Here is a 12,446-nt window from a genome sequence, read left to right as displayed (position 1 = left end):
TATTTTAAAAATATATAGCTTTACCACAGGGGTGTAACTAGAAATCACAGTGCCCCATAGCAAAATGTTGTAAGCCCCCCCCTGCAAACAGCCCCCCCCCCCCCCCCACAAAAAAAATGAAATAATGCCATTGATTACCACACCCATGTGGCACAGTACCCAAGCAACAGCTTATATTAATTTCGAACAACAAAGTTTGCAGTATACTGTATGCAGCCCCTGAAGGACACACATTGCTGACCTCCATGCCTTCTAATCAATTTCTGTTCTGATTAAACTTATGTGTAAATACAAGACAAATAGGGGAGAAATAAGACAGTAATGATGAACAGTGGTCCTAATGGTAGTTTGATCAAGTTTATTCTTAAGGTCTTAGGAACATTATGCACTCTTGAACCTGGCATTGCTCCCCCTCTCTTTGTGCCGAAATTATCCTAATGAAAATATATAGCAAACATTTTCTTCACAAAAATAGCAAAACAGTGCAAAACAGATGACAGTCTCCCACTCCCTTCTTACCTTCTGTCCAGACTCCAGAGCCTCCTCATGTGCCGAAAACAATGTCCCTTCACAGGGGCTCTCGAGCGTTCTGCTCCTGCCCACTCTGCTCTCTGCTCCTGCTGAATGCGGCTGCGTGTGTCAGGACACGGCCGGACTCGCGGGGCCTGGGAGGCTTAACAGTAATCTTACATTTCTCATCCTCACCCTGAGCAGATCCAGAGTCTAGTCTCGGGAGGGGCACTGCCAGAAAATACGTTTTTTGGGGGCAATTTATCAGGGCAATGGCTGATGTTGGCGCTTCAATCATCACGGCACCATGGTTGTTATGGTGTCAGGATGATTGAAGTGCATTATTTCTATTATTACATTGTTAAATAATATGAAATAGTTCAACTCACCATAATGCAGAATCAGTGGGAGCCCCGAGTGTGTCACTTGCCACCGTCGCCTGCCACCAGATGCAGATTATCACTTGTCACACTTTGCAGATTGTCACTTGCCACGTCACCTGCCACAAGTTGCGGATTGTCACTTGCCACAAGTTGCGCATTATCCACTTGCCACATCACCTGCCACAAGTTGCGGATTGTCACTTGCCACAAGTTGCGCATTATCCACTTGCCACGTCACCTGCCACAAGTTGCGGGTTGTCCATTTGCCACGTCACCTGCCACACATTGCGGTTTGTCCACTTTCCACGTCACCTGCCCCACATTGCGGATTGTCCACTTGCCACATCACCTGCCACAAGTTGCGGATTGTCACTTGCTACGTCACCTGCCACACGTTGCAAATTGTCCACTTGCCATGTCCCCTGCCACCCAATGTGGATTGTCCACTTGCCACTTCACCTGCCACACATTGCGGATTGTCCACTTGCCACGTCACCTGCCACAAGTTGTGGATTGTCACTTGCCACGTCACCTGCCACACATTGCAAATTGTCCACTTGCCACGTCAACTGCCACCCATTGAGGATTGTCCACTTGCCACGTCACCTACCACATGTTGCGTATTGTCCACTTGCCATGTCACCTGCCACATATTGCGGATTGTCCACTTGCCACATCACCTGTCACAAGTTGCGGATTGTCACTTGCCACGTCACCTGCCACACATTGCGGATAGTCCACTTGCCACATCACCTGCCACACATTGCGGATTGTCCACTTGCCACGTCACCTGCCACAAGTTGCAGATTGTCACTTTCCTGCTAAGGTGGGGAATGGGGATTGTCACTTCCTATGCCCCAGTCTGAGTCAGGCAGCAGAGAGATGATCTAATCTCTCTGCTGCCTGCACAGTGAGTGAGGGCGGAACTTCCGAGATGCAGGGCGGGCGCCAGGCAGTGAGAGATGATGTCATCTCTCTGCTCCGCCACCTGCTGATTGGCCAGTCCACTCACCGAGCCTCCCAGCTGGCAGCTTCCCATCTGTTCTCTCACCCGCCCCCGCCGAGCCGCCAAGCCGCCCAGCTGCGTCCGCTCGCACAGTCAGTGTGACTGTACAAGCGCCAAGCGGATAGGCAGCTCGCCAGCTCACCCGCCGCCCGCTCACTTGCACGCCAACTCACCAGGCCCCACTCGGCTGCGGGCTCCATAGCGCCCGCATGTGTGGCTATGCTGGTAGTTCCGCCACTGCTTTACCACTTTAAGACATCTTGTTAAATGAAGACCTGCATGATAGTGCAGACCAGCCATTCTCAACAAGAGATCCCTGAAACATTAGGGTTCCTCCAGAGGATGCTAGAGGTAAATTGAGCTGTTGCCGATTGACCTCCCATTTGATGGTGCATGCAGAGTTTCAGAGTCAATGCCACTTGGAAGAGTCAGCTGCATAACACAAATAACCTTTTTAGCTGTCTATAAGGGGGGCATTCTGACCTCCACTGTAGGAGGCATTTATCCCACTGACCCCCAATGTAAAGGGCATTTTTCCAACAGACCTCCAATTAATTTGTTTTAAAAGGGTTCACCAAGACCTGAAAAGTATTTCAAGGATTCCCATGGAGAAAAAAGATAAGAGAAAGGCTAGACAAAGAATGAACAGATATAATTGTAACTGTGTGCATATTTCTATCACTGTGCATCCCAACTAAGCATTCAATTTGACTCAGCTTAGATGGTGCTATATATGCTTTTTGGCAGTACAGCAGAATGGACCATATGTACCATAAACTATAACAAAGTTAATTGATTGTCAAGCACAAAATAAAGAAACAAATTAAAACATATTTTCAGTAGGCTAAAAGTAAAAAAAAAAAGTATGATAACTTTGTGTGTTCTATATTTCTGATATACCTGTTACATGTTAAGGTTACATATGTACACCTCCAAATATTATAAAAAAAATATATATGGGGGAATTTATAAAGGGTGCAGCACCTAAGTGTCAGTGCTTGTGCTCAATTCTTGTCCCTTCCACACTGGACGCACCTTCCTCAGTGCATTCAGGGACAGTTTACACTACTCACAAAAACGCACTCCAGATCCGTTCCGGATGCGTTTCTGCATGCGTGTCTTTAGCATGTTTTTGATGTGTTCAGGTGCATTTTTAATGCGTTTCCAGATGCATTCCATGTGCTTTTTTTCTTCTTTTTCCCTGTATTTTTTTTCACTATACTAGGGTCCAGTGCATTTTTGATGCATTTTTGATGCGTTTTACTGCATTCCAGTGCAGGAAAAATGCAGCATGCTCTACTTTTTTTCTGGAACTGACTGCCCTGGTGTGAACTATGCCATTGGAAACCATATAACCTACTTACCATGCGTTTTTGATGCAGAACAAAAAGGCACTGCACTGCATGTGCTGTGAACTGGCCCCTATGACTAATCTTCCTTCCCGGCCACTGCACCCGTTACACTGACACGCACCTGGCCAAGGAATTTAATACTAGGGGTGGACGGAGCCTGATGGGCTATAGAGAGAACAGTTTCCCATTAGGTCTGCTCCACTTTTGAGTGACAGTGCATAGGAGTGGGGGGATCCATGACTGCTTTTTAGTCCAATAGTGACTTTTGAATCTGCCCATTGCTCTGCACTGTCACTCCAAAGTGAAGTGTACATAATGTGGAACTGGTCGCTCAGATCCCCAAATATGGTCATTGACATCAGCCCAGCCCCTAATCTACATGCAGGGCGCCAGGCACATGGATTTTAATGGGGTTTATTTTTTTGAACCACATAATTAGAGCCTGAGGCTCTAATTGGTTTCATAAAAGGGTGAGCTCGGGGTGCAGAGCACTGCGCCCTGAGCCCACCCAGTTGTGTGACATTAACAAATTAATATTCGCTAATGTCTTCCTGCTTCTTCTCCCAGCCTATCAGTAAGCCGGTCTGGCCAGGGAGTCTTGGGACTCCCGGCCAATCAGGCCTCAGGGCCCACTTCCTGTTTGTATAGAAACTAAAGACTAGAAAATTGGACTTTAAAGGCACACGGGTAGACCATATAAAAGTAGTTATAATTTTTATTATTTTATACAACCGAGTTAAAAAAGGGGGAATTTATTACATATAGATATATATAAAATTCATAAAACTAATATTGTATAACCCACACACAGATTCTGACACCACTTGCAAGATACAGAGTTACAATAGTACATCCAAAGGTGCAATGGTTGAGGTTCCAATAGTAGTAACTGAAAAAGGATGTAGATGTAAGATCATATGGGTCAGAATGTGAATCCAGGCACAGAATATTTACTTATTCGCTCTACGTGTTGTGTGTAGGGATACGCTTCTTCAGGAGCACAATGATCAAAGTGTCATCAACCGCAGAAATAGTAACGTAGTAATTTGCTGGTAAGCAAAATTAAATGGATATGTCCAGGAAAAAATAGCAGCAAACACACAGCTAAGAAAATACAGGTACTGGTGACATGAACCAGCGTGTGTATATTACAGTTACCAAGCCTGTATAAGAATTGTAGGAGAACAGGCTTAAGGCTCAAAGAGGCTAGTACCTCAAGATTTTGGGCTGTGCTGTGTGGTATGTGTTTGTCTCCTGGCATCCAAATAGCGTCTGCACGCTATCTACATGCTAAATTCGTATTTTTCCCACTTCCTGATTGGCCGTGTGGAGAAGCAACCACCAGAAAACTTTCATTAGGGCCATTTTGAATTCCTCTGATAGTGTCTTGTCTATCACTGACCTCTAAATTTCTTTGACTACATATTCATTTTCAATAGCAATTTACACTTCCCAAGCTATGGCAACATCAATAAATACAAACGATAAAGCAGTAGAAATATAGGTTATTGGATCATATCCCACTTTCTCCTTAAAGTTTTACTTCAAAGATTCCACATTGAGTACATAGACCAGCTCCATCAGCCCCTGCTCCCAAAGGGGCCTACAAGCTCCTGTACCAACCTCAGTCACACAGACACACACTGCAGCTAATTTGGTCAGACACTGGTCTGTATTTGGGTTGTGGCAGGATGTAGCTGTTGGAAAACCACACCAACACTAGGAAAACATACAAATATGATGTGGATTTTAGGACTGAACAAAGCTGTGTATATCGCCCCATAGAAACTCATTACCCCGTTTCAGCAATGTGTCTACCCTAAAGCTTAAAGTGTATTACCGTCATATTTGGATAACATTTTACATTTAGCATTTACAGGTTACATTTGTTAATCAGCCCAATTACACAGAATAACTCTAATAATATTTAAAATGATTTGCAATGCTCTTTTCCAATAACTTCAAAGATGAAAAATTCTGCTCAACTCTCTGCTTCTAGGTAATGTTTTTGAGAGGGATGGGGAGTTTATTTTGTTTACCATAATTAACCCTCTCTGTACTGTGCTGGCAGAACTTAATTATCAGTTGTAAACTAGATATGTATGCTGTCCTACAAAAGGGCTCAAGATATCAAGGCTTGGGTTCTGCATTGTATGTTAACAGACTTTTAATCCAAACTGTGCTTGAAATTTCCCTAAGCCCCGGTTCACACATATGCAGTGCGGGAACCAGCACAATTTCAGTGCCGGATCCCGCATCGCATCTCCCTTGCAGGCAGTTCACGCTGTCCTCTGCGAACCGCTGAGGGTGTCAATACAAAGTTAACGACACCCCCAGATCGGTTCGCAGATTGCTGTGAGAACTGTGAATTCGGACAGGAATCGGATCACATGGGTGTGAACACTCATGCGATCCTATTCCAGTGCAGGGAAAAAAAGTTCCTGCACTATTTTCATGTGAATCCAATGCGAATTCAGCTATACAACTGTATGGCTGAACTCGCATTGCACAGACATTGCATGTGATCGGCACAGCAATGCGGTGCGAATCACATGCGGTGTCTGACATCGCATATGTGTGAACCCAGGCATGTGCAAATTGCAAGTTCTTCTGAACAATAGACACTGGGAAAAGGGTCCTTTATAACATTCTTCTCCAAAGAAACAACTAAAAAGATAAGAAATCTATTTTTCTAATTATTTTTAGGTATGATGTGTGAAAGGGGACACATAACGAACTTATGGTGGGGGTTCTCAAATTTGGCTGCACGGTGGAACACACTTTAAACCAGTTTGTAATTGGTTGGCACCATGTATTACTGCACACCTTTCCAGCTGTATAAAAACAACAATCTTACTATGGAACACCTATGTATTTGGACAACACTTGTCCAAAAAAGTCACGTTGGTTTAAAATAATCCTTGTGACATTTTTAAATATTCAATAAATAGGAGCGAGGGCTTTTCTGTTGTAACACATGGTTGTGTTTTTCTAAGTCATACACTTTTTACATGTAAAACCAAGAACAGTCATGAATTACATTAAGCAAAAGCGAATTTGAATCATTATCCTGAACGCCGTTAAGCGATGATGGGAGTGCTGCTATTTTAATGAGGGTTGCATTACCTAGACCTAACATCTGCTGCTGTTAATCAACGTTCTGCTGGAGAAGGAAAGGCACAGAGTCCCCAGGAGCTCTGCCCTTTCCTATACGACCAGTGCAGCTGTTGTGTACTCTAATCTACAGTGCAAATCACATTGGTCTAAATATAATCAGCAGGGTCGTTTTACACAGTCTAGTATAAAGTAAGTCTTTATTAAAAATAAAAAGTCAATTTCCATAGATAATCACATGAAATAACATTACTTATCAGTAGCAAATTTACTTAGTGTTAGTTACCACTACTAACCATGTTAATTCACAGCACAGACTGCCAAGGAAAAAAGCTGCATTTATAAACTTAAATTCTAAGAAAAAATAAAGTACTATTCCATAATTAGCTACCAAGTGCACAGGACTAGTTTGTTAGCATGCTTTTCAGTATGTATATTACATTACATCTTCATCTATGTGAAGAAGTTGCAGTGAGAGATCACTTGTGTTTATTTTCCATAATTACCTAGAAATATGTTCCTGTGTCCAGCCCTGGCTGTCTCCTGTTAAGAGATAATATCCAAAGGGAGTAAAGAAGCTGAAATTCAACAGTCCTGGTGATCCAAGGCACTTATCCAACAGGACAAGAGGAGGGTTATCCTGAAATTTTGCGAAAATGATTGTATGAAGCTAAGTCAACCTGTCACCACTGAAGAAGCAGCATTTGTCAGTGGCAGGTCCTGTGTTATTTTGGGCATCCCACACCATGTGCCTACAAAGCAATTCACCTCATTGGACAGGAAAACTTCAGGCAAGTGCTCGTCATTCTTGCCATAGCTAGTTTTACATGGGAAATACACTGCTTTATTTCCTAAATTATTTCCTCTTCAGACTAATTTATTTGCATATGCATACAGATAATTTTCAAATGCATTTTGCACAGGGTTTAAACCAATAGGAATGCATGATAAAAGAAAGTAAATTATTATTTATGGGGATGTACTCAGCTTTTTTTTTTTGCAAAATAATTAGCACTTTGCAGTTTTACTTCCCTTAATTGGACGCGCTCAGCTTTATTCCCTTCTTTTGTAAGCAGCTACACTGTATACTGTAAAAAGCATATAAAAAACCTGTGACTATAATATCACCAAACACTTGCGCTGACCAACCACATACACAAGATATCTCTATATACACATAAACAGCACCAAATAATACATATAAAAGTTATGTGAATAACGTGGGGTAGGCATAACCAGGATTGTGAAAGATCCTGCGCACCCTTGGCACACTAACAATAGTAAATATATGTCAAAGCGTGGTTGTGGCCAAATTGCACAGTGGGAGGGGATTAAAGGGGTATGGTTAAATAAAACCTGAGCCTACTCTGCTCTGGGTCTAGGTAAAGCTTAGTGCAGGCATCAGGAGTAACTAACGCAGAGATTGCTGGGGGAAGCAGTAAATATTGCCCAGAACGCAGGGGTAAAAATTAAGTAACGCACAGAGAGCAGAGAGCAGAGCTTAGGAGTTAGTAATACACAGAGCACAGAATTCAGAAGTAAGTACCAAAGGGGGCGTGTGAGAAAGAAAGATTGTGGAAAGAGAGTGAGAGAGGGTAGGAGAAAATAGGAAGAAAATGGGGCAGAGAGAGAGGGGGAAAGCAGGAGAGATTGAAGGGGGGGGGGGGGTGGATAGAAGGAGATGGCTGAGAGAGGAAGACGTGGGGGGGTAGATAAGAGAGGAAGAGGAAATGGTGGGGGGGAGGGGAAGGGTGGAGAGAGAGAGAAAAGGTGAAAAAGGTGAGAAAAAGTACTGAGAACAAAATGTGTTTACTGCTTACCTACCAATTATGGGCTGCCCAGGGCTCAGGCTTAGTGACCAAGCTTGATCTCCCCCATGCATTTCCCCCAGCATTTAGGCTGACTAATGCACATGACCGGTTTTGCCGTCGGAATAAACTCCAGTTTCTCCGACGGAACTCAGACGGAATTCCCTTCAAGCAGTCTTGCCTACACACGGTCAAGTCCGACCAAAGTCCGACCGTCCAGAATGCGGTGACGTACAGCACGTACGACGGGACTAGAAAAAGGAAGTTCAATAGCCAGTAGCCAATAGCTTCCATCTCGTACTTGCTTCAGAACAAGCCTCATTTTTGGTCCGACGGAACAGCGTACAGACGAGTCTTTTTCCCGACAGGAATTGGTTCCGTCGGGACTATTTAGAACATGTTCTATTTCTAGGTCCGTCAGAATTTTTGAAAAAGGAAGTCCGATGAGGCACACACACGATCGGAATAGACGATGAAAAGCTTCCGTCAGACTTTTTCTGTCGGACATTCTGCTCGTGTGTACGTGGCTTAAGATAGCAGCAGGCTGTAATTTTAATATCTGCTCCTGATGCCCATTGCTCACACAACCTTCTCCAGAGTTTGGCAGTGAGCAACCATTTAAAGAAGAATTCCAGGTACCCATAATTTAGACATAGTTATGTAGCTCCAGCTTACCAATCTATTTATGTACAGTGGGGAAAATAATTATTTGATCCTCTGCAGATTTTGTAAGTTTGCCCACTTACAAAGAAATTTTTATCATAGCTGCAGTGGCAGCCCTTAATCCAAGCCCCCCCCCCATCCATGCGTACAGCCCCCTAATCAACATGCGGGGTGCCAGACACATGGATTCCAATGGGGCTTTTTCTTTTTTTTTAAGCACATGATTAGAGCTAGAGGCTCTAATTGGCTTTAAAAAAGGGCGGGCTCTGGGCTTAGAGCACTGCGCCCAGAGTCCACCCACTTGTGTGACAATAGCAAGTTAATATTCGCTATTGTCCTCCTGATTCTCCTCCCGGCCAATCAGGAAGTGGCCACGGGTCATGGGACCTGATTGGCCATGGAGTCTTAGGACCCACTTCCTGTTCGGCTGGGAGGAGAAGGAATGGCCCCAGGGCGAGGTCTCCATGGACGGCTCACCCGCAGCCACATCCAGCACTCCGGCTCAGGCAGTGGAGGGAGGAGGAGGGGAGATTACAGTGTCATCCCTGGTGGACTGGTCATCTGCCTCCTAAGGTAAGGACGCCCTCCGCCTTCCCGTCTGTCCGTCTCCCACCGGGGGGGGTGGTTGCTGGTGCTGGTGATCGCTGTGACTGTCGCGGCCCCCCTCCCCCCACATCTTCCCCCCCAAAATATTGAGCACCAGCCGCCACTGCATAGGTGTATTTTAAATGATAGAATATCAACCAGAAATCCAGAAAAAAAAAACATTATACAAATGTTATAAATTAAATTGCAGTTCAGTGAGCAAAAAAATTATTTGATTCCCAAGTAAAACATGACTCGGTGGAGAACCCTTGTTGGCAAGCACAGAGGTAAGACGTTTCTTGTAGTTATTATTTATTATTATTAATTAAGGTACTTATAGTTGGTTACCAGGTTTGCACAGGAGGGATTTTGATCCACTGTTCTTTATATATCTTCTCTAAAGCTTTACGGTTTCTTGGCTGTTGCTTTGCAACTCAAAGTTTCAGCTCCCTCCATAAATTTTCTATAGGTTTAAGGTTTGGGGACTGGCTAGGCCACTCCATGACCTAAATGTGCTTCTGATTGAGCCACTCCTTTGTTGCCTTGGTGGTATGTTTTGGGTCATTGTCATGCTGGAAGACCCATCCACGTCCCATCTTCAGTGTTCTGGCTGAGGGAAGAAGGTTCTCATCAAAGGTTTTACAATACATGGCCCCATCCATTGGCCCCTCAATGTGGCAAAGTCAGCCTGTACCTTTAGCAGAGAAACAGCCCCAAAGCATAATGTTTCCACCTCCATGCTTGACTGTAGGGATGTTCTTAGGGTTATAGTCAACATTTTTCTTCCTCCAAACACGGCGAGTTGAGTTGATGCCAAAGAGCTAAATTTTGGTCTCATCTGACCACAGCACTTTCTCCCAATCCTTCTCTGAATCATTTAGATGTTCTCTTGCAAAACTTCAGAGGGGCCTGTACATGTGCCTTCTTGAGGAGGGGAACCTTGCTGGCGCTGCAGGATTTCAATCCATGGCGGCGTATTGTGTTACCAATGGTTTGTTTGGTAACTGTGGTCCCAACTGCCTTGAGATCAGTGTAGTTCTGGGCTGATCCCTCACTTTTCTCATGATCATCCTTACTCCATGGGGCAAAATATTGCATGGAGCTCCAGACCGAGGGTGATTGATGGCTATTTTGTATTTCTTCCATTTGTGAATAATCGCTCCAACAGTTGTCTCCTTCTCACCAAGCTTCTTGCTGATGGTCTTGTAGCCCGTTCCAGCCTTGTGCAGATCTACAATCTTGTCCCTGACATCCTTTGACAGCTCTTTCATCTTGCCCATGAAGGTGGATTTGAATGGAAGAAAGAGATTTTGTGGACTGGTGCATACACAACAAGTTGTCGTTAGGAGCACCTTCTTAAATTGACAGGACTAATCTGTGTACCACATGCGCACATACTGTAGCCAGTCTGTGGGAGCCAGAATTATTGTTGGTAAAATACTTATTTTACTCACTGAACTGCAACTCAATTTAAAACATTTGTATCATGTTTTTTTACTGAATTTTTGGTTGATATTCTGTCTCTATCATTTAGAATATACCTATGATAACAATTATAGACCCTTAATTTCTTTGTAAGTGGGCAAACGTACAAAATCTGCAGGGGATCAAATATTTTTTTCCCCACTGTAGATACCATGCCTGGATGATGTCAATGGAAGCTAAAAGTCACTTTAGTAGACACCACTACCCCAGTGACCTCCGCTAGCTTCCGTGTCCGATGCTGAGCAGTTGGGCTGCTGCATTCTGAACACAGGAGATTTTCCGCTCAGCATGGGCTTTACATTTTCTGAATTAATGCAAAGTGTTCTCTGATTGGATAAAGCAGAGAGGCAGGGTGGTGACACCACACTCTCCCTCTCAGCCAATCTGAAAGAGCTGTGATTTAATTCATAGAACACAAAGCTCTCTGTGAATGGCTGCGCAGCGCTCACTTCAACTTAATTTTATTCTGGCAGCGGGATGGGAAGTTCCTATCCCACTGCTGAACACAGCGCTGTATACTGCGGGATTGATTTACTAAAACTGGAGAGTGCAAAATCTGGTGCAGCTCTGCGTAGAAATCAATCAGCTTCCATGTTTTTTTGTCAAAGCTTAATTGAACAAGCTGGAGTTAGAAGCTAATTGGCAACCATGCACAGCTGCACCAGATTTTGCACTCTCCAGTTTTAGTAAATCAACCCTAGTATGTTACCAGTGCTACATATAGTTCATACAGCACTCACAGGCACTGCAACTGATATTGAAGTACATAGTTTGTTTGGACCAGCTTGGTCCAAACAAACTGTTTAAAGTTCACTAAAACCTAGAGATCAGCTTTAACCCCTTGGCATTGACCTCACACAAATATGCTGCCCCACTAGACTGTTTTTTTTCCGTGGGGTGGCATATTTGCCTATCTCCGATTGTGCTTGGAGTGTACCGCAGCAATCTTACCGAGAGCTCCGGGCCCCATCCGATTCCGGGTCGCATGATCACTGTGATAGCCTCTGATTGGCTACCACAGTGATTGATCACTGTGAAGCCCACCCCCATGTTTTCTCTCTCTGTGAATGGAGGAGAGAGATGCATCATATCTCTCTCTTTCCTTACAGAGACAACAAAAAAAGGGTGTGTAAAAAATAAATAATAAAAATAATAATATAAAAAAAAAAAAAAAAATACTTAGATCATGGTTTGATCTAGGTCAGTGTCAGGGTTAGTGTTTAGGTCAGGGTCAAAGGTCAAGGTCAAAGGTCAGGGCCAGGATTTTTTTTTTTCAATTAGTATCACTGTAACATACACATATGTGGTATCGCTAAGATCATCAAGAGCAGGTGAATTTGTTTTGGGTTGTTCTTTGGTGGAAGGTTATGATAGTAGCAAGAAATATACAGCAAAATTGAAAAAAAAATTGTGTACTATTTTGGGCCAGTTTTCCTTTGATAAAAAAAAAAAATAGGAGATATCCATTACCATTTACTACCAAATAAAAGCCCAATTTGTCCTGAAAAAAACAAGGTATATTCCACCTGGATGCACAAAG

General features: G+C 43.7%; 1 protein-coding gene across 3 annotated transcripts in view; it reads right to left on the bottom strand.

Annotated features, from left to right (window-relative positions):
• The window catches only part of MYPN (myopalladin), a 290,321-nt gene that overhangs the window by 215,645 nt on the left and 62,230 nt on the right, over positions 1 to 12,446 (bottom strand). The window contains exon 1 of one of the 3 annotated variants that reach the window (XM_073596446.1): positions 6,872 to 7,090. The exons of the other annotated variants lie outside the window; for them this stretch is intronic. The gene's annotated coding sequence lies outside the window, so the exon portion shown is untranslated. Of the gene's footprint in view, positions 1 to 6,871; positions 7,091 to 12,446 lie in introns of those variants that run through there. 3 annotated transcript variants of the gene reach the window in all.

This window comes from Aquarana catesbeiana, linkage group LG08, assembly GCF_042186555.1.
Source record: "Aquarana catesbeiana isolate 2022-GZ linkage group LG08, ASM4218655v1, whole genome shotgun sequence".
Taxonomy (NCBI): domain Eukaryota; kingdom Metazoa; phylum Chordata; class Amphibia; order Anura; family Ranidae; genus Aquarana; species Aquarana catesbeiana.
Note: the sequence above shows the minus strand (reverse complement) of the source record. Positions and strands in the feature narration are given on the sequence as shown.